This window comes from Panthera leo, chromosome A3, assembly GCF_018350215.1.
Source record: "Panthera leo isolate Ple1 chromosome A3, P.leo_Ple1_pat1.1, whole genome shotgun sequence".
Taxonomy (NCBI): domain Eukaryota; kingdom Metazoa; phylum Chordata; class Mammalia; order Carnivora; family Felidae; genus Panthera; species Panthera leo.
In genome coordinates this window covers 127,263,181-127,285,719 of record NC_056681.1, presented here as the reverse complement: position 1 = coordinate 127,285,719, position 22,539 = coordinate 127,263,181, and the positions used below count along the sequence as shown (strand labels likewise).

Sequence of the window (22,539 nt, the reverse complement as noted above, 5' to 3'; positions counted from 1 at the left end):
CACAGACCTCAACACACCCAACACGCCCAAGGAAGTGGTGCAGGTCAGCGAGGCCAATTCTAACCCATCCGTTCGTCTTTCAGCCGCCACGAGTGGCTGGAGGGCGTCGGCACCAGGGTGCGTTAGGCTAGAATAGATTCTACATACTACATATGTGTGCGTGTCTGTGCGCATATGTATGTATATACACACACATACACGTATCTGAGTATATACAGACACACAAACATACATATAACTTTTTTCTTTTCATTTTTTTTGAGTTCATTTATTTTTGACAGAGGCAGAGTGCGAGCACGAGCTGGGGAGGGGCAGAGAGAGAGGGAGACACAGAATCCGAAGCAGGCACCAGGCTCTGAGCTGTCCGCACAGAGCCCGACGTGGGGCTCGAACCCACAAGCTGTGAGATCATGACCTGGGCTGAAGCCGGACGCTTAACCGACTGAGCCTCCCAGGCGCCCCACATAACTTTTTTCTAAGAGGAAGGGAGAGGAGCACAGTTCTAAACACCCCTTGCAGTTTCCACTTGGAAGAAGCAGACCCGGCTGTCTGTAAAGTTGAGTTTTGCTACCAGAGAGCCCTGGTGCAAGCTATACTGTTCCGTCAGTGTTTCTGGGTGATGGCGATGGCTCCCTCCTCCTCTTTCCACTTCTTTTCTTGGTCCCTCTCATCCGATTCCACTCACTAACACCTCCATGGGGTCAGAGAAGAGATCGACTCAAATTAGTCAATCTGATTATTTTTAGTCACTGTTGGGAACAAGGTGGGAGGCTAAGGAGGAGGCTACTAATGGATTCTAAAATGCAGAGTTGAGGCATTTTCTGTGCACGATGATCACTCCGGCTACTTCCTCTCCACCGCCACCACAGATGTTTGAACACTGGCCCTTATTTATAGAGTGCCATTCTGTACTAGGGGTGTCTCTCGCCCAGCTCCTAACTCCTACTCACCCTTCAATACCCAGCTCATTTGGCCCCTCTTGGAAACCTTTCCTGACTTCCCAGGGCAGAGGACATGCTCCCTTTCTGTACTTTGTGCACACAAGGGCCTCCTACCCACTATCTGCGTCTGTGGCTCCTTTGTCATCGTCACAAACATGATCTCCTTGGACGGATGAGCAGGCTTAATTTGTCTTGATGGTTTCCAGTCCTCATACAGTGTACAGAGCCACATGGTTGGGACTCAGGTATTGTCTGGCCAGTGAATGTGTACTTTCTAAAGAGAACATTCTTACTGTCCTATTCAACTAGGAGAGGATTAAGAGATAGATATTACCCGTTTGTTTTCTGACTAGAAAAAAAAGGTATCAAGACCTAAATTCCATCATTTCTACTAGAAAAGCTTGGGCTTTCGCCAGCTACTCCCTCCAGTCAGAAACAAGGCTCATGTTCTCACCGCTTTCCAGTAATTTGAGTGCCAAGACCCCACACGAAACCATCAATGTTCAACATTCACTAGGGCACCGGGCGGCAGAAAGGGCCATGAATTCATCAGCTCCAGAAGACCATCTCATTCATTCCAGAAGTCCATCTGCATGAACCTATTTCACATCTGAGGAAGCTATGATCTTATAATGTTACCAGGAGTAGGTATAAAATAAGCACTTTAAAAATGAAGCATTTTTTGATCAATCAGAACAAATTCAGGGTCAATAAAATTAGACCCTTAGTTTCATCTAACTCCAATCTCCTCAGGCCATCACTCTGGGCTTAAAAAACTCTTCCCGCTCTAGGCTGTCCTCAAGTGCACTCAACACCCTTGGCTGGGCATTCAAGGCTCCTGGTTAGCCTTCCATCTCCCCCCTCTGAAGGGGCCTCTCAGACTTGCCTCACCTCACACTCCAGTGACTGTCAGGCATGGTGACAGGCACCGGGCATCCCCTGCTTATGTCCTTCCTCTGCCTGGAAACTCCCAACACCCCTCCCTGATGTTCCCCACCCTCCTTGCCATTCACTGCTCCTCACTTCTAGGACTGAGTGGAGACGACATGCCCAAGGAGCTGCCCCGTCCTGCCCCTCTGTCTGCATCAGGAGCGTCCCCTTGGGCTCCCTCACAGCCACAGATCAGTTGTGTTGGTGGGTCACTAGCAAGTGTCCCACTAAAACCATAAACCCCTCGAGAGCAGGGTGTAAACCTAGTCGTCATCTGTACCCAGTGTCTACACTAGCACTGACACAGAATAGGCACTCAGATGTTTGCTGAGTGAATTCATCCTGTCTCTACCCTGAAGGCAAGACTTGGTAATACACTATGTGAATGCATTTCAAGAGAACCGGTAGGAGCGGCCTGTGCGAGGTGCCCGTGGAAAATGGCCACTCTAGCAAACTGGCTCCACAATGACCAAATCAGAACAACGACTCATTTCGACCTCATTTACCAATGCAACTTTCTCAAGCAGCTTGAACTAGCATTGGACCATGGGCACTAGAACAGGTCTGCGTCTCATTCATCTCCAGAGTCTTGTTACCAATACAGGTTTTTGAACGGATGGCTCGTACTCTACTGGGCAAGAGCATCCGTCCCTTTCTCTACTCAGGGAGGCTTCGGAGATGGGGCCTTTAGAGATGTTCTAGGGAAGAGGGAGGAAAAGTAGGAGAATCTCTGGAAAGGCCAGCCAGAACATAAAAGCCCACGTCCTTACAGTGGCTTATGAGGCCCTACATGATCTGACTGCTTCTCTCTGCCCTCACCCCCTTCCACTGTCCCCTGCTCCTTCTGCTCCAATCCTACTGGCTGCTTGCAGTTCCTTAAGCACATTCCCGCCTCAGGGCCTCTGCTCCTTCTAGCTCACTCCCTCCCTCTGTCTACATCCTACTCCAGTAAAACCTAGCCAGGGAGGCTTCCCCTGGACCCTGTATAGAACAGCAGTCCTGCTCTCCCCACATCCCATCTCTCTGGCTTGCTTTATTTATTTAGGTTTTCCTGTTTTACTTTTTTCCATAACACTGAACACTGCCTGATACAATGTACCAATGTTTATTTGTTGATGATCCCACAATTGGCGCTGTAGGCCTAACACCAAGATGGCACCTTCTCCGGAGCTAACGGACACACAAGGCACAAGGTTATGAAAGAACCCAATGGGGGATCAAAGCTACACTTAAGTAGCTCTAGATAAGACTGGGGAGGAAAAGGAGCTAACATCTGTTGAGGAAGAAACTATGTTAATGCATTTCAACTATATCCTTTGATCTTGACCACAAGTGGACAACATAGAGCATATTGTCCCCATCTTACCGATGGGGAAACAGAACCTCAGGAATTTGAAATGATCTCAGCAAAATCACTCAACTAAAGAAGCAGAACTGAGATTTGAAATCGGGTCTGTCTAATTCTAAAAGCTCTCCTCCTTCCTCTAAATTATGCTGTAGCCTGGCGGCCACTCTAGGGGAAGAAACCATAAGAGGAAGAAAAAGGAAGGGAGCACAAGACAATCCTATTCCCTCAAAGAATGAGAATTTGGTATAAGCAACAAGTCTAGGATGAAACCGGAAAACACCTTAGAGATCACCTGGTCTTGCTTTCTGTGCTACACTCAGCTGTATGAAATGTTTCTGCTTTTAGTTTTAAGGGAACTCAAGACATCTAGATGAAGAAGAAGAGCTTTTAGACAGAGAGCAGCAGAAGGTAACACCAGCAAGTGGAGAAAGATGAACAGGTGCATGGCCTTCTCAGTGTATTGGCATCTCCTTCGTGACTCCTGGTCTTGTCCTGGTGGGCGTCCTGGGCCAGCTTATGGAGATGTGTTAGAATACCAGAACCCAGGCTGCTGAGCCCTCAGTAGAACCTTAGTCATCTGGGAGGGGTGTCGGTTCATGTCACGTCCGAGTTCAACGAAGAAGTTCAGGCAGATGTGGCCCAGTCCTTGCAGATCCATAATGGATCAGGAGGAGGTGACAGAGGAGGAAAGCAGTAACAACAAAGAACCCATGTGCCTGGCAACCTGCAGCTGGTGCGTGGCAATGCTCCTGGATGAGAACTTCGCAAACTAAAAATGTCTCAAAAAATGTTACAGCCAGTGCGAGGCAAACCAGACCTCGGGCACGAGACCCGAATTCCAACCTGGGTTTGCTACTTAAGGACTTTCCTGCTCACCTGAGTCTGCACGGCAAGAATGGGCAAGAAAGGAACCCAGACTGTGCTTCAGAGGAAACGAATTCTGCAAGGACAAGTCACCTGGAGGTACAGTTCTAACCTGCTCTCTCCTGTATGCAGTTCTAAGCTACTCTACCTCATGCCTAAACACTCACAGCTCAGGACAGCTACAGCTCCCACTCAGAATGTACTAGTAGAACCCAGGGACCTTTAACCACTTTATGTATGTATGCATGTATGTTTATTTATTTCTTTTGAGAGACAGGGAGAGAGCACACAAGCAGGGGAGAAGCAAAGAGGGAAGCAGCAAGGGAATCCCAAGCAGGATCCGCACTGTTAGCACAGAGCCTGACGCAGGACTCGATCCCACAGACTGTGAGGTAGGTCATGACCCGAGCCGAAATCCAGAGTCGGACACTCCACTGACTGAGACTCCCAGGCACCCTCCCTTTAACCGTGTCAAAACTATAACCTTGGGGTGTTTTTTTTTTTTTTCCTTTTATGTGTATATGGTGTCAGGAGGCATGACTTTTAATCAAAGATGACAAATCTGGTGAAATGACCACCTTAATACTTTCCAGTATTCTATAAGCACACACAGCGCGCATCCTTTCCACTAAACAGGAAAGTTACCGTTGTGCTGTCTGCCATGGCCAAAGTCACTTATTTCTTACCCAGCACTGTGTCTTGTGATTCAGGCTCACCGATCCAGGCTGATGGGACAAACCCACTGAACAAGATGGCCGCGGCAAGTCTGGCTCCCAAGTCAGGGCCGTGCCCGCTGGAGTCCCGTGGCTTCTCTGTCCTTACGTGAGTGACAATCTGCTAAGAGGGAATGCAAGTCATGTTATTTTGAGAGGCCATTTCCTGTTCTCCTCTAGAAATAAGACATCTTTTAAGGAGAACAGAGAGAATATCAGAATCACAGATTACCAGGGCTGGAAGAAATCAATGCAATATAGCCTTCTCTAATGTTTTCATTTTGTAGCTGGGGAAACTGAGGCTCAGAGAAAACAGTGTCATTCAAGGATTCAGCAACTTGGAGAATTCAGATTAGAACATGTCTCTGACTCTCTCAGAATTTTTTTAAAGAGCAGCTTCATGGTCCGGCTGACTTCTCAATTGACCCTGAATGGGAAGGGTTTGTTTTTTTTATTTTTTTTTATTTTATTTTATTTTATTTTATTTTATTTTATTTTATTTTATTTTATTTTATTTTATTTTTTAAACGGGTATTCAAAAAGGGAGGTGGACTTTTTCCAGATCGCTGTTTTTGTAGTTTTGCCCCTGGGAGCTAAATTAGTGAAACAGTCTACCTCAGGCATGTGGTTGGGATTGTTCTGTTTCCCATTAGAAAAATATTGTTATGGAATAGAAGCGTCAGGAGCACAGTAGTGGGTGGGCTTTGTTTTCCAGTGATTTGTGCCCAGTCAGTAGGTCTCTCTGTCTCTCTGTCTTTCTCTCTCTCTCCATGTTTCAGGAAAACACAGTAACAGATACAGTCCCTCCTCCCATGGGTGTCATTTATTATGTGGCTTTTCTGGCTACTTTGGATTTGAACCGCCCCTCCTGTTTGCAGAAAACCAAAACCCAACAAGCGATCTCACGTTTATTAAGTAAATAATATCTACCAGGCATACCAAGTGAATCTTACAGTACATTTTCCTGATTTGTCCTCAGAAATTCCCCACAAGGTACCCTGAAGTCCATTTTCTCAAGAGGTGAGAGAACCGAGTTTCAGAGAACTACAATGATCCGTAAAGTCATAATGGGAAAAAGGCACAGAACCAGAAATAAATGCATGTCTAACTCCCACATCTATGTTTTGCCCATCTACTGTAGACCTCAGTTATTAGGCCAAAACACTAGGACTTGTCTTACTTATTTTTCCAGTGTTTTAGCTTGAATGCGGGAGAAAGTTCTTTGGAAACTATAAATTGTTGTAAGGACATGAAAGATTATTCTTGTTAGATTCTCTTTCAGCCGGGAGGCTCCAAGGCCCTGCTTCCTGCTGTGCTCCCAGCAGAGGCTCCTGTGTCCCAGAGAAGCTGCGCCTGGGCCCTGGCACTGAGAGGGCCCATCAGGAAATCATGATTATCTACGCTTGGCGCTTTGTTCCTGTTCTCAGACAACAAGGGACAAGGCTGGAGAGCCGGGCTAGGGGGGTGGAGAAAGAGGAAGAAAAAAACAGGAAGTGAAGGGGGGGGGGGGAAGGAGGAAGGAAGGAAACGATAGGGAAAACACAGCAACTTTGAAAAGTCCTTGGCCTGATGAGAAAGTGATTTCTGAACTGACATCATGTGGGGATGGCCCTGCATTTGGGGAAAGCAGGTCACGGAGGTAGAGGAGGAAGGAGGTTTGTTTCCTCTGGATTTGGGGTTGTGTTCGTCAATTCCCACCACAGAGCACAGCCAGAGGAAAAGGGTGCCCTGACACAGGGGCTGTTTTCTATGTGCTTGGGTGTAGACGATGAAGAATGTGAATTTCTGAAGAAGGATCCCGGGGTAAGACCGTGTCTCTCACCTCTTGGCTGTGGCTGAGAGGCCAGATGTGCCACAAAAGGACCTGGAAACAAGAGGGAAGGTGTTGAAGTGATTCAGTATTGGAGGAGCCTCCCTCCCCACCACTTTCTTTGTCAAACACCCTCGGAATTATAATACGTTTTCAGTGTATATGACAGAGACTTCATTCTCCCACTGGGGCCCAGCAAGAATCCCACTTTCTTCCACCAGAAAACTAAGAGGGCCAGGCCAGTAGAATGCTGAGCCTCTCCCAGACTATGACTCTCAGGTACTTCCGGAATGTTCTCCCACCCATGTTGACCCCTCTACTCATTTACAGACGCTCACAAGAGTATCCCAACTCCCAAAGTGCATCTTTAAGGATACAGTCACCTGGTTAAGTTGCACAAGAACACAAATAACCCTAATCATAACCTAATCATACATCAAAGCTAATACTATTAACTCTTTCCAGTCTTCTGATGGGGACAAGGAGGGGGCAGGGAATGCGGAGCTTCCTGACAGGCAAGTCCAGTCCCACCCACTCTAGCAGTTCCCAAACTCATTGTGCTCTGGAGAAGCTAACAAAAAGTACAATTCTGGCCTGGCGTAGCGGCCAAAGCTTCTGGAGAGTTTTGATGTCACCAACCTGGCTCTGTCCATGGACCAGCATTTGGGTAACTTGTGATCCTAATCCAGCCCTCAGCATGCCCCAACTCCTTCCATCTTATTGATTTGGTCACAGAGGCCCTACCAGGGAGGAGGGGCTCACTCTGAGGATCTGCCCTTGATTCTGTAAATTATTCCCCCAGGATCTGCCCTTGATTCTGTAAATGATTCCCCCCACCATCCAAACAAACACAGGACAACACAAAGTAAGCATATCCTTGAGAGGAGTCCAAGCTTTTCGAAGCGATGGCTGGTAGTTTCCTGACTGAGTCACCCATGGGCCAGATGTCCATCAGAGAGAACAGAGGTCAAGCAGGGAAGGACACTGACAACTCCCATCTCAGGTCCCCACGAGCACAGCCTCACACAGCAAACACCAACACTGATTTGCTCCTCTTGTCAGCAGCGTGGACTGTGGCCACAGCTGTTGCCACAAACCCTCTGCTCCATCCGAGACCAGTGGGAGTCCTCGCTTCTGTAGCACGTGGCAGCCAGGAGAACACTTCTCCAAATCTCATGTTTGGTCATTTTCAGAGAGGTACAGAGCAGAGGGGATAATGACCACCATTTTGAAAAGGGAGAAGCTGAAATCCGGAGACATGAAATGGCTTATCCAGGGTCATACAGCAGAAGCAGGACTACAACAGGCATCTCTTGCCCTCCAGTCCAGTGACCTGTCACATTGTCACTGTATCATGTGCCCCTGCCCGATTCAGTGGAGGGACTCAGAGCTTAGAACAGCTGCATGTCTTCCACTTTAGAATGTCTCTGGAAGTAGAAGGACAGGGCAGGGACAAACCAAAGAGAAGGCAGATGGATAGGGAGAAGACCAAGCATGGAGGACCTGTTCCCACCATCCAGTCTGAGCAGGTAAGGACTCACTCGAAAGCCCCCGGTGCGAGCATGGTCCATCAGAGTCCCAGCCTAGACTCGGAGTCAACAGACCTTGCTGCAGCCTCCTTCCTACCAAGAGCACCAGCCAACATGAAGAAATATGAACGGGCAGGTTTTTAGATAATGAAAATAGTTCCCCTTCTGCAAGTACCTACTGTACGTACATCAGGCATTGTTAAGCAGGGTACCTCTTAACTCCTGAAACCTCCCAGCAACCACACTAGGTAGGCATTATTCTTGCCCCTTTTTCATAGATAAGGACACTGACGTGGTCATCCAAGGGACTCAGCTTTTGAGCGGTAGGTAGAGCCAAGATTTCCATTCAGGCAATCCGGATGGAATTTCCGCTTTCAACCACTACCGTGAACCTCCCTAATAGGGCAGTCACGTCAAAAGAAAAAGGAAAAAAAAAACAAAAAAGAAAAAAAAAAAACAAGGAAAGAAAAGGGAGGCTTACAGGAAGGCAAATTAGTGGAAAGAGACAGGGAATAAAGCAAGGACACCGGGAACAGATGACACTTACATTCAAAAGGCAGAGGAAGGGAGGAAACTCCCCAGCCAGGGAACATTGAGAGGTGCCTCGCCGGCCCAGCCAGAAATCTGGACCCTTCCCACACTCGGGTGGCAGCCCCCGAGTCAGCCGGCACCAGTAAATGACATTCTGGCCTTGGTGTTTACACAGTACTGCTCATGGGAGGAGGAAGTAGGCTGGGCCGAGGAGGGCCAGCGACGGGAGAGTCCTCAGGGCGGGTAGAGGGATGATGTCTTGGGAACCTGTTTTCCATGTCACCCAGAGGGACGGATCCATTGGGCAGGTGGGCAAGCGAGACTCTGCCGAAAAGTCCTCACCTTAAACGGTGCACACGCTCCCAGCAACCCTAGGTGTTGAGGATACTACCTGCTTTCAGCCTCACAACAACCTGGGGAGCAGGGCAGGACAGGGATCATCCTTCACCATGTCACAGATGGAAAGACTAAGGCCAAAATAATACTAGTCATAAAATCATAAAATCATCATCATCATAATAAAAATAACAGCGGCAATGCTATTTGTTGGCAGCTTATCACGTGTCAAGAAATAAGCGAGATGCTTGACATGGGTGATTTCATAACAGCACCAACTGCTGAGGTCTGTATGATTATTCCCAATTTACAGTCGAGATAAGCTAAGTAATTTCCTCAAGGTCAAAAAACTAGTAAGCTACGAAGAAGGATCTAAGCTCCTATCTACTTGACATTTTGGCCCACGATCTCACCTCTCAGCAGCACATGCTATGAGACGGTGATGTGACTTAGCCACAGCTGTAGAACAATGCTACCCCTACAACCAACTTCTGAGAGGTTGAAGCACACAGGTATAGGCTTTTACCTAAACACATTATCTACTCTGCAACTTACTAAGTGCACATACAAAGTGACACACGATTAGGGTGACCATGCGATTTATCAGCCAAACCTGGATACTTCTAAGAGCGAAAGGGGGCATATTAATAACGCCCAGGGGACGACAGGCATAAAGCGGAATTGTCCCCGGCACACAAGACATATGGCCAACCCTAATATAATCCACAGCCCCATGGGGCTGGTTATTCTTACGCTTAGTTGTGTTGGACTCTCCTGGATGACCCCCTGCTTTCCAAGCCATGCAAATGCCCCTCTGCGACCATTCACTCTCCTTTGCTCAGCGGAAGGCCTTCTAAGTCTATTGGGCTCGTAGACCTTACATATAAAACAGGCTGACGTAACTTGATTAGGAAGCCGTCGTGCTATGATTCAAGAAGCAAGGAGGGACTAGTTTCAGCAGTATCTTTTAAAAGGACTGCTGGGTTCCTTGTGCCCTCACACCCAGAACCTGAACGTGAAGCTATTCGGATAACCAGCCAGTCCCCCAAATGTGAGGGCTCAGTGGCTCTTTGCGGCAGCCTACGGCAGCCAGACAGGCGACTGGCACGTGAGCAGCTGTCCAGCCCCACAGGAGAAATCAAGTGCACCGACAGCCCCAAGACCCGCTTCCTCAGGGTCAGCAAGCACGGACCCGGCCTGGAGAGGGCAGAGCTGGGATCTGGGGGGCGGGGAGTCCGGTCTGGTGGAGGGGAGAAGGACGCAGCACTCATAGCCTGCTTCTATTTTATTCCTTCCCCCAAGAATCTGCCTGCTTAAGAACCAGGCCAAGAGGAAAAAGAATCTGCCATTGTTTTGAAACCAGGAAATCAGTCTTGAATCAGACTCATACATCAACACAGGTAAAGTGAAATGTTAATGAAGGGCAATGAGCCTCAGTTGGTTCTCTGAAGAGATGTTGTGGCATTCATTTAATCAAGGAACATCACAGCACCAGTAGGCCAGTGACTTCTGACAGCTCTAGAGAAGCTTGCTGGCCTGAAGAGGCTTAGCGACGCCCGAAGAGGCTCGGGGAGGCACTGGCCTCATCCCGCTGGAACACAAAGGGCAACGCCTGCCATCTGCTTTGGTAGGAGCTTCTGAGAGTGATGAGATTTGATAAATAGGTGAGACCCTTCTTTCTGTTATAAAAAAAAATTTTAATGGTTCTTTATTTTTGAGAGAGAGACAGAGACAGAGACAGAGAGAGACAGAGCGTGAGTGGGGAGGGGCAGAGAGAGAGGGAGACACAGAATCGAAAGCAGGCTCCAGGCTCTGAGCTGTCAGCACAGAGCATGGGGCTTGAACTGGCACACCGCCAGATCATAACCTGAGCTGAAGCATGTCGCCTAACCAACTGAGCCACCCAGGCGCCCCAATACCCTTCTTTCTAAATTAGGTCATATTTATAGGTGGTAGGGGTGAGGGCATGGACTTTTTGGGGGGCCACCAATAAACCCACTACTGCTATTGGTATTATCATTACTACTCCTAATATGATTATTCATGTGATTCAGGGGGTCCCTGAGTTCTAGAGAACGGGATGGACTTATCCAATGCCACCCTGCTGCTGGTAGGCAGAAAAGCCATGACTAGACGCAGCTCTCCCGACTGATTCTGGTTTCTTCCGTCTTGGCATGTAGCTTCTTATCCTGGGAACCCAACCCGAGAGCAGCCCAGAGGCCAGATGGTGACTGCCCAGGGTGCCAGGGCTCGGGCAACCCTAGACCGACCATCAGAGGTCAACCAGTGGGTGATGGTGGTGGTATAAACGCAAGTCACTCTTTTGCACTGTGCACTGACTATGTGCCGGGTGCTGTGCTGCACATCACGTGGCCCTCGTATCAATCTTACTGCACACGGCTGTGCCCCCCCTTAACCTCATCATGCACATAAGGACTGGGAGAGCAGCTCCGAGAGAGGCCGAGCGAGCAGCCAAGGTTGATGGTGGGCGGGGGGTGGAGCACACCTCTGAACCCAAGTTCAATCTCTAACGTCCACAGCTGCCAGATCTGACGCTGTGCGCGAGGGCCATTGCCAGTGGCAGGCGGTAACAGAACCCGGACAAGAGCCCAGGTCTCTACTCCCGAGCTCACACCTGTTCCATTTCCCAGGGTCGTGGCTTCCCCATCTGTCCTCCTGGTCACACCCAGACAGCGAAAAGGTCACTCCCCCACGAGGATGGCAGACCACCTTCTCTGGCCGGAACCCATCGGAAAACTCTGCCCAGTCTTTCCAGAAGTTCAAATCTCACTCTCTGAACACAACTGCCACCATGGATTGCTGCTCTCTGAGAAGGTATTTCACAGGGTTGGTCACGCCAACCAGAGGTCCTCCTCTGGGGTGGGGGTGGGGGTGGGGGCAGGACACACTTTTGAAACTGAATGCGACCAGCGGTGCCTGGGTGGCTCAGTCGTTTAAGCATCTGACTCTTGATCTCAGCTCAGATCATGATCTCAGGGTTCACGGGATCAAGCCCCATGTCGGGCTCTGCGCACACAGTGTACAGCCTGCTTGGGATTCTCTCTCTCCCTCTCTCTGCCCCTCCGTCCCCCTCACAATAAATAAACTTAAAAAAAAAACTGAATGTGACCAGGCCCCTCTCCCTGACACCCCTGAGTGTCCTAGACAACAGGGGCATCTTCATCGTTTCTCCTCCCTTTCCAGGCTGCACCTATAGGAATGTCACCTTTCCAGAAGAAAAGGGGCACAACTTAACAGGTTTGAGGCGTCAGCAGCTGACAGCTGACTTGTCTCCATCAGGCAGGCAGCAGTAAGACAGACACAAACAGTCCAGACTACAGAGGCTGTCCTTAACCAACACTGGTGATGCAAGGCGGGACGAGGCCTTGATGCAGCAGGAACGCTATATAGGGCCACAAGGAAAACCGGGTCTGCTCCCAACCTGGCCTTGGCTGGGCTGTGTGACCTTAACTTGGTCTGATCTTGAGGTAGAAATTCTATTAAACGCAGATCTTTCAGCAACATACACCAGCAGCCTCTCTGGGCCACTTTGAAGATCAAATGAGCTTTCTCTTCTGAAGTATGAAAGCTACTTGTGTTCACGTTTTCTTTCTGCCACGGGATGGGGAGCCCCTAAGAGAGGGGGCACGTCTTCCTTATCTTTACAGGGTAGTCACACCTACTGCAACCAGCCCAGCGTCCCGCACAAATGCCAAGGGCTGATGGTCGAATCTGTAAATTGTGGCTTCCTTGAAGGCCGTGGATGGCTCAGAGTGGCTGGGGAAGAAGGAAGGAGGTAGCAGAGACAGTAGGAAATGAGGCTGGCATCAGGCTGTAATGGGCTTTACCTACATTGGCGCTTCCCGTGATGCCAGCAATGAATCAGCACATCAGATATTGTGTCAGCAGGGAGATGGGGCTACGGAAAGAGCCTGGGGTCTTGAGTCCAACAGCTGTGAGCCGTAACTTCTTTGCATCTTGGCCCCCCTGTCTGTCCATCTCAGGGTTGTTAGGGCTCCCAACGTTAAATGTGACCAATGCGGTACTCGGCCCCTACGTCAGCTTTAGCAAATACGCCCACTCCTGAATGAGGGGGCAAAGCTGACCTGGACTAGGAGAGTAAACGATTGCTATGGAAGTTCAACGCCCGGGCTGCCCAGGAGTAGGAAACTAAGAAATGGTGCCATGGCCAGACTGCACTGAGCACGATCCGAAAGCCAATCTGGCTGGAGTCATTGGCCGTCCAAATTCCTGACGACCGCGGCGGGCTCCAGCATACTGTGCAAACATCCGCGGCACTCGTCCTCCCCAAGACACAAGAATGTCACACGGCCAACGCCAGCTGTGAACTCCCCACCAGCCCCTGGCCTACAACAACAAAAGGCACTTTTCAGGTGGCTTATGCTGGGTTTTGTCTAGCGAGAGCACCATTGCCGTGAGGCCAGAGGGAGGCAAAGCACTGTGGGTAGAGAAGCTGGTGTTCTGGGCTGCAGTCTCTGCTTTGACCCTGAATCTCTAAGACATCGGGCAAGCCACTCGCTGCCTTCTGTATAATGAAGAGGTGCTTGGGACTTGGGACTCCTGATGTCTACAACAGCCCATCAAGGGAGCATTTCCGGAAAAAACCTAACCTAGGACATATACTGCCGTTTGAGAACGCAACTTTCTTACAAGGCCGACCTCTGCTGAAATGCCGTACAAACGGGACTCTAAATCCAACAGGGGTACGCTGAAGTCCAGAGGGTGTCTGCTTTCTGTCCTCACCCTACCAGCTCCCGATGGTGCAACGCTGGGTGAGTCATTTTCCCTTCTGAGCCTGTTAACTCACGTGAGCCTCAGAGGTGATGCTATCTAGCTCGTATCATTTCCCAGCCAAATCCATTTTTCTAACACGTCACAGGGAAACCCAGAGCGCATTTAACTGGGACGCTGTGAGACTGGCCATCCTTCGCCTTGTGGACAGGGACGGACACACGTTCACGAAACTGGCATGTGAGAAAATGGGGCATTTCCTTCATTCTCAGTAAGGGGAGAGAGTCAGAGCCAACAGGGGGAGGAACGATTGAGATCGTACCTGCGGCAGCTGCGAGACGGCTTATCGCGAGGGACAACGGTCACCCTGGCCTAGGCAGACAAATACTGGGGACACGCTCAGACAATAGCACAGCTGCTCCCTTCCTGGGCCCCCTGCTGTGAGGCAAGTCAGAAGCCACACATCAGCATTCAGTGCTGTATTCATCCTCAAGAGTCAGAGGCACTGTGCTTCCTCAACAGCAGGGGGCTGCAGGGGGTGAGTGCGTGCACCGGCTATTCAGGGCCCCAGGCACCCTACACCTCACCAAGGGAAAAAAGCAAGTGGCAGCTGCAGACAGGAAAAGGCCCGGGATAAGAGCTGCGCAGAAACTCACTGCATGAAAATGTGCGTTCCCTGTGAGGACCACCACCTTCTAACGGAAGCCACTTTCTTAATCCTAGGGTCGAAGTCGCTCCATCAAAGGGCCATTTACATAACCACCCTTTACATAAATTCTCAGTTTAAGCCCAACGTGATTTACTGCAGTGTTGCGGGTTTTTGCCCAGTTCTGCAGCCTAGACTTACACCTCCATACGCCTCCATCCTTCCAAGTCAGCAGCGGCCTCGCCTCCTCCGTGAAGTCTTCTCGGACACTCTTCTGACCTCTCCCATCTCCGAACTCTCACAGCATTTTCTGTCTGTGCCACTCAGCTAGTGCGCATGGGACGCCTCATCACTTTTTGACCGGGCTGCTGAACCACTCCCTAACTGGTTTCATCCTGCCTGGACTCTGGCCCTGTGCTCTGCAGAAAGAACGTTCTAAAGCACACATTTGATGATGTGTCTTCTCTTCAAGCACTTTCCACCGCCTTCAGGATAAAATCCAAATGCCACATCATGCTCCCACCCCTCCCATGGGGATACCCACATTCCTGTCACCATGAAGTACTTCCCAGGGTTATGTAACGGGGCGGTACCAAAGTTGGGACAAGAACCCAGGTCTTCTGATAACCAGCTAAGGGTTCTTCCCACAGTCCCAGCTCAAGTTCAGGTCTAAGGCTGGACCAGAGAAAAGCATTTGGCACTGAACCATGGCCAAGATGAAAAAGCCAAGACCAGCTGAGTCCTTAGGCCTGAGGAGCTTATACTAATTGTGACGACCAGCCAATCCTTCAAGTAACCGAGTGGGTGAGTACACGCCTGAAGCTCAGACATAAGCTGGCTCTCCTTTCACAGGTGTGGAAACTGAGCCTTACGGATGTCAAAGTTCACACCTGGATTAAAACGCTAGCCAAGATCCTACTCCTTACCCTCCAGAATGGTATCTCCAATAGCCCTGTAGCCATCAGCACCTTGTGATCACTCACTATGTCTGATGTTGACCCACAGCACTTAGTTCCTGCTCAGGAGCGGACTGTGTCCAGAAGACCCTATTGCTGACCTCTGTAAGGTCTCTGCTCTCAGATCAGAGCGTCCTACTCCTGCAACTCCTCAGGTGGAACGACTGGGAAACAAAATGCTGATTTAACAGAAGAGGGAGAAAATTCCACTCTAACTGCTGTGTACTTATCCAAAGAGGCGATCAATGCCCTCACCAGATGAATGCCTCCCCGTGGCACTTTCCAGTATATCTGTTTATGGGGGAAGAGGAAGAGGGGTGGAAGCACAAGGTCCGGAAGAGAGCGAGGCTACCGAAACAGAAGTACACGTGGGCCCAGTGGTGTCCTGGAGCCAGCCGGCACCTGCTGACCAGAACCAATCACACGTGTCTCTTCCCAACTTCACGTTCAATGACGTCTTTTGAGAAGGAACCAGCCACGGTGGGAGTACTTGTGCCATGAAATTGGCAACCTCTCCTAATCAGGTTTGTTCTGTTTTTGTTTTTCCCAGAGAATCAGTTACTAAACACTTGCGGGCACACCATTAAATGGATCCATAAGAAAGACACTGGGTTGGGAAGACGGGGGATTTAAATTGTTAACTTCGGCTCTTTCCCTGACCTACTGTTGGATAGGCAAGTTTCTTCCGTTCCTGACCCTCAATTCCTTTAGTCATAAAGGGGGAACAAAAATCCTTATGCGTAACTATATCAACTAAGACAACAGACATGAGGGTGTTTCGGTAAATGCAAAAGTCTGAGGACGTATTTGGCGATGTCGGTAGACATTTGTGGCTGTCACAGCTGGAGTGTGTGGGCTGCCACTGGCATCCAGGGTAGAGGCCAGGGATGCTCCAGAGAACCTGAGAGCCTCCCACGCTAAAGACTTCCTTTGCCCAAACTGTCAGGGGCGCCCAGGATGAAAAACCCAAACTAAAGATATGCCAACACAGTGGCCCATTCAAGTTCCATAAACACAACAGCATCCAGGAGAAAAATTAAGGGGACTTGGGTCAGTTCACAGGAACCCTAGACGGCGGATGGGTGCAGAGCATTGAGATGTAGGCGACAGGGAGAGAAGACAGGAAGAGGACACACTGCTGGACACAAAGTACGTGCCCATTAATGGCTTGTAGGAGGAAGAAATGGGTCTGAAACCACGGGGTGCTCTCTCGAGAAAGCCCACCCTCCAGTGCTCTCAGAAACACACCCCTCCCAAGGTGGACACCAGAAGGAAGAAAGTGACCAGCACAATTTCATCTCCTCTGGGAGGGAAATGGTGTCGAGTGCCAGCCCTGGAGACTCAGGTTAGACAAATCATCACCAGTCTGGCGATCAGAGCAGCAGTGGTCAGAAGAGCAACTTTATTTAAGTCACTTTCTAATAGGAGTTGAAACATCTTGAAAGGTGAGGTTTTCAACCCTCCTCTGGGGGAAGCAATTGTTAAAAACACACAGCAGGCAGCCTTGCTTTCCACACATCCAGAAACCACTTTTTTAAGACAATCCTTTTATCCCTTGTACCACATGGGACTGAAAATGCATTTAGCACAAGCCGCCCGAAGCGGAAACCGTGTTGGGTAAGAAATAATCCAGGCGTCACGGCAACCGTGGGGAGCCAAAAGCGAATCAGAGCAGGCGGGCACAGCTCAGACACTCGCAGGGAAAAAAGCGATGACGTGCGGTGTCAACGGTGCAAAGGCCTCTGGGGCCTGGAGTCAGCGGGGCCGTGGGGTAAGGATTAGCCACAGCCTCTCTTGGAAGTCCCCCTCGACACTCCCAACTTGCTGTCCCTGCACTGGGAGAGATGGCGGATTTCTCAAGGAGTAGATGACAGGACAGAGGACCTCCCTCCGTGTCTCCCTGAAGATCCGAATCTGACCATAAACCATCTGACTCACAAAGCCCTTTAATTAAAAGCCCAAGGGTCCAGAGATAATTCTAGATGTGGCAGGACCCAGTGGCTTCTCAGGCACCAGAGCTGCGAGCAGAATAATGAGGGTAATTTGGCCCTTCCTGGTCTGTGAATGACAACTCACTCAACCATAAATTAGACTCCCAGAATGCCAGAGCTGGAAGCCACCTGGGCAACTGTCTGCCCTCCCCCTGCACCCCCTGCACGAGGAGCTGGTGGCCCAGGGGAGGTGGCGGCCTGCCCCAGGCCTGCTGTTGAGTTTCTTACTGACTCTCAGTCAAATGCAGCTTTTCGAGCGCCCAGAAAACGCTTTTGTTCAGGTCTCTATGCTAGACTCCAAGGCTACTTGGAGCTCAGGAACAAGCTGGTTACAATCCAGGCAGAATTCATAGGATGGGAGTAGAGCAGCTTCAGGGAAAGAAATTTCAAAACCACTTACTGAGAACCAACTCTGCCCTTGGCGGAGCATGGCCTTTTCCACTCCTCGCCTCTCATTCATTTCTCACATCCACACCCTGGCAACATGGGTCTCATTATGCCCATAATGGAGATAAGGGAACCCAGGCTAAGAGAAATAAGGAAATGCGCCAAAGGCCAAAGAGCTAGTGATTTTTTTTTATTCTGATGTTTGTGCCTTGAACAAATTATCTCCTTTTTTTTTTAATTTAAAGTCGTAATATCTAAAGCAAAAATATGACGACTTACTTCTTCCGTAATGGTAAAATCATTTTGATATATGTATCTTTTTTTTTGAGAGAGAGAGCATTTGTGCAAGTGGGGAAGAGGGGGAGAGAGATAGAGACGAGAGAGAGAGAGAGAGAGAGAGAGGCAGAGAGAGAATCTTAAGGAGGATCCATGCTTAGCACAGAGCCCGATGCAGGACTCGATCCCACAACCCTGGGATTATGACCTGAGCTGAAACCAGAGTCAGATGCTCAAGCTCTGAGCCACCCAGGCACCCTCCATTTTGCTATATTTTTAATAATCTGATTTATTGGATTGGAAGCCGGACTTTTTTCATACTACTGATGCTCAATTTTATGAATATCCTTTAGGTACCAAGTACTTTACAAAACAATCTTTGTTATTAAAAGATAGCCTCAAACAACATCTCTCCCTCATTTTACTGAGACAGACACAAAGGCTCAGAGCATTTAGGTCAACTTCCTGAGGTCATGCGGATTACCCGTTAGTGGCAGAAATGGGATTCTCATGCAGGTCTGCCTGAACCCTGTGTTCCTTGTATCCTAACGGCCTGCTCCTACCCTAGTGACTTTATTGACTCAGTGCTGAGTCAGACACCAGAAATGCTGGAGACCAACCTTGTAAAGTGTGTTAGCTGGGCATAGCACCAAAGGCCTGGGTCAGTGGAGGTAATAAATGAGGGCAGCAGTGGTGACCTCATCTTGGGGTCTGAAAGCAGCCACGCACCTGAATGGTACACAGGACAGTCACCAAACCCTGCCTGGGAGGCTGACTCCCTGTTTAGGATTCATCCAGAGGGACCGTAATAGGGAGGAAGGATCCCACCAAGGCCCGCCCTGCAGCCTACTGGGGCCTTCCCGTATCTCTTCCACTCTGGGGGTGAAGCTTCTGAGAACAAAAGTGTGGTGCCTCACTCACGTTTGCCAGGAGCTCCCGAGCTACCAGAAAAGATAAATACATGAAAGAACAATTAAGAATATAGTGTGGCAGGGGCACCTGGGCTCAGTCGGTTAAGCGTCCGACTCTCCATTTTGGCTCAGGTCATGATCTCTCATGGTTTGTGAATTTGAGCCTCGCATCGGGCTTTGTGCTGACAGTTCGAAGTCTGCTTGGGATTCTCTGTCTCCCTCTCTCTCTGCCCCCATTGGCGCTCTCTCTCTCTCTCCCTCGCTTAAATATAAATAAACATTAAAAAAAATTTAAAAATACAGTATGGCAACTGCCACAACGGGGAGCGTGGGCTGATATGGGAGTGCCAGTAATGGGTGCCTAACCCACACGGTGGGAATCTGGGGGATAAATTAAGGCTTCATAGAAGGGCCTGAACGGAGCCTGGATCCATGCAGGTCTTAGTCACAAAAATGAGGAGCATGAGAAGGACAACGGGGAGGGTGCTTGGGCACACGTTCACGATGAGGCAATACATATGGACAGAGATGATGGAGCTTGTGAAGTAAGGAACGCCATGTGGTTACGTATGGCTGGGATGTAAGAACACGAGGTAGTGCAGCGGGAAGGAAGCCCGGATGGAAACTTGAGGCAGGGGCTGAGCTGGAGGACAGTGGGCCCGCGAAGCCTCATAAAGGAATCTACCCTCCAAATGGGAGCCGATCATAGGGTTCACTTTCTATTATTCAGCAGTGGCAGAGTAATAACCACCGGGTTTGTATTTTATATCATATACATGTGTGTTGAGATGCATGTATATTTCATGGCTCCAGTGACACAGACTCTACTCAATTACATCTCCACTCTAGCTTTTGATTATTTCACCTTCCAAGATGCTAAAAACATGGTATGCCCACCACATCCCAAAGCATAATAAGGACAAAGGGAGATAGTTAATAAAAGGATTATTAAAGATTAAAAAACGATGAGAAGTCTGTATAAAGAATTGTACCTGGCTTCTCTCACTACAGGAGAGCTCAGCACGGTAAAATGTCCACCCAGAAGAATGGATTGGGAGGGAGATTATGGGCTCCAGGGCAGAGAAGACCATTTCTGCAGCCACAGGAGTTCTTATCTGGACACCTCAGCCAGTACTGTGCCTGGGGGTGCATTGTGTTCTCGGTGACTATATTCCGAGCTAACGTTCTCCTCCCTTTAAGGGCTGTAAGGAGGCTAGAGAGCAAACACCAAGCACCCGCCTTTCCTATTTACCCAGTTAATGTCTCCAATTTCAGATAGAGTTATGTTCATAAAGCCCTCCTTGAATATTAGAAGATACACAGATGGGTAAAGCATATCAGATAGGCAGACGTCGGCAAGGTCTTTGTCATAAAGGGCGGATGCAGAAATGCCCAGTTCACGTCCTCGCTCATTCAGCCCTGGCTCTGTGGGTGTCTGACTCCTGCCGAAATCAGGCAGGACAAAGCCAGAGCAAGCTGCCCGCTTAAGCACCTGGAGTGCAGGATCAGTGTTGGGGGGACAAAAGCTTCCTTCCAAGGGAAAACAGAGCAGTTTCCAATCATTGCACAATTACCTTTATTAGCATAACGTCTCTTCATGCATTTCGTAAAATACTTTCCTTTTCCTTCTCAGGAAGAAGGCAGAGACAGAAATTGCTGCCACCGAGGGGGGAAAAAAAATGTCTGTAAAATTTAAACCATGGGGCATTTGTTCAAGACTCCTGGGTAATGATGTCTCTTGATATATAATTCATGATAGCCTTAAAGCTTGGCCTACTTCTGACACAGAGATCATATATTTTGGAGAAGTCAGGGAGGGGGAGGAAGAAAATCACTTTTAAATGGTTCTGCTATACTTTGCCTTTTGAGTAAAGCCAGACAATATTTTGGACCATTCTTTTCTACCATAAGGGCTTCCCTTTAAAGCTTTAATTTTTTTTTTCCTCTTGTAAATTGAAGAAGCAGCATATCATCCAGTTTCAGTTTTATCTTCTGTAACACTAGATAAAAGATGAGTCTGAATCCATCTGTTAGCACATACAGGCTGGAAACTGTGTGAAAGCTCGCTTTCTCTCTCTCTCTCTCCCTCTCCCTCTCTCTTTCTCTCTCTCCCCACCGCTTGCAGAAAGGGGGAAAAATCCACACTTTTAAAAAATTTATCATCAGCAATCCTACCCAACGCCGACCAGATAGCAGCACTTTTATCCTTTTATGGGCAGATTCAGGAGGAAGCCAGGCTTGCCACAAAGGCTCTTCCCCCTACGCTGCCACATGAATCGGGATGCTGGGGCTGGCTGCGGGCCAGCCCCTTCCCCCACAGCCTGGGGTTCCAACCTCCCCGAAATCAGCGATGATCCCCCCGGGTGCCATTACCTGCCCCGTCTGAGCCCACTCGAGCTGATGCTGGGAGAATCGCAGAACAGCGGGAGACTTTCTGTCCTCCGGTAGTAGGGAAAATGAGCAGGCAGGCTGCCTGGGCCCCATCTGGGTCACTTGGCATTTCCTATGACACTGCAGGTTGGGGTGACACCGTGTATTGCCCTCTCTGGGCTCTGAGAACTGCTTTGCCCGACAATGTGGGAAACGCCGTGTGCCACTGATCAGACCAGACGCAGCAGAAGATCAGAGACGGAAGGCCGGAGGTGGCCTGGATGGGCGCTTGCCAGCACTCATGTCTCAGCTCCAAAATCACCTCCTCCCAATCCATTCTTCTCCTCCCATTCCAGAGTCCTGGAATGCAGAGTTCCTTTGTTTCTTAAACGCAGAACCGGCGTTAATCACAGAGTTCCAAGCTCCATGCCATTAATGAGGTGAAGCTCAAGCACTCACGGTTCAGACGAGGATGGGGGTGGAGGTGACAAGTACAAGCGACCAGGGACTGCCTAGGCCACTGCCCTTCAGAAGGCTCACGTGTATTTTCTTTCTAAGTTTATTTATTTATTTTGAGAGAGACCTAGAGAGCAGGGGAGGGGCAGAGAGAGGGGAAGGGAGAATCGCAAGCAGGCTATGCGTTGTCTCCGTGGGACTTGAACTCACAAACCGTGAGATCATGACCTGAGCCGAAGTCAAGAGTCGGAGGCTTAACCGACGGAGCCACCCACGCTCCCCCAAAGGCCCACGTGGTTTTTAGGGAAGGCTTAGAGCCGCAGCTGCATGCCGTGCACCCCGCACTCTTCCGTGCTATGTCCTGCGGGTTCTTCCTCTGCTAAGGCTCACAGCACCCCTACCCCCACCTCCCACCGCCAGTGCCCTAATTTAGGTCCTTCTTATCTTTCTCCTGGACAGTTTTGCACACGCAGCCAGATGACTCTTCCTGAAGCAGCACGGCTATTGCGTCATTCCATGGCTCAAAAGCCTTTAATGATTTCCCCACTGACAAAGAGACACAGCCCAGCCTCTAATTTCTAAGACTCTCTTCACCAGGTCCTGGCCAGAATGCTAGCCCTCATCTCCCACTTCTCTCTCTCCTTCCCACACCCTGCCCTGCAGCTCTGTGCCCCCACTCCCTCTGCCTCCCTGCCACCCTTCTCCTCTAGTTCCCTGTGTCCGACAGAGTTTTCCTCTTCACTTTACCTTATTTCCAAATCCCGCTCATCCTTCAAGGCCACATTCAAAGGC

General features: G+C 49.5%; 1 protein-coding gene across 7 annotated transcripts in view; it reads right to left on the bottom strand.

Annotated features, from left to right (window-relative positions):
* Positions 1-22,539, bottom strand: part of CYRIA (CYFIP related Rac1 interactor A) — a 107,008-nt gene that overhangs the window by 57,772 nt on the left and 26,697 nt on the right. The window contains exons 1-3 of one of the 7 annotated variants that reach the window (XM_042933632.1): positions 21,295-21,857; positions 6,619-6,660; positions 4,770-4,920 (exon numbers count right to left, since the gene is read on the bottom strand). The exons of 1 other annotated variant lie outside the window; for it this stretch is intronic. The gene's annotated coding sequence lies outside the window, so the exon portion shown is untranslated. Of the gene's footprint in view, positions 1-4,769; positions 5,244-6,618; positions 6,661-21,294; positions 21,858-22,539 lie in introns of those variants that run through there. 5 more of the 7 variants (XM_042933630.1, XM_042933631.1, XM_042933633.1 and 2 more) reach the window with 5 other exon arrangements.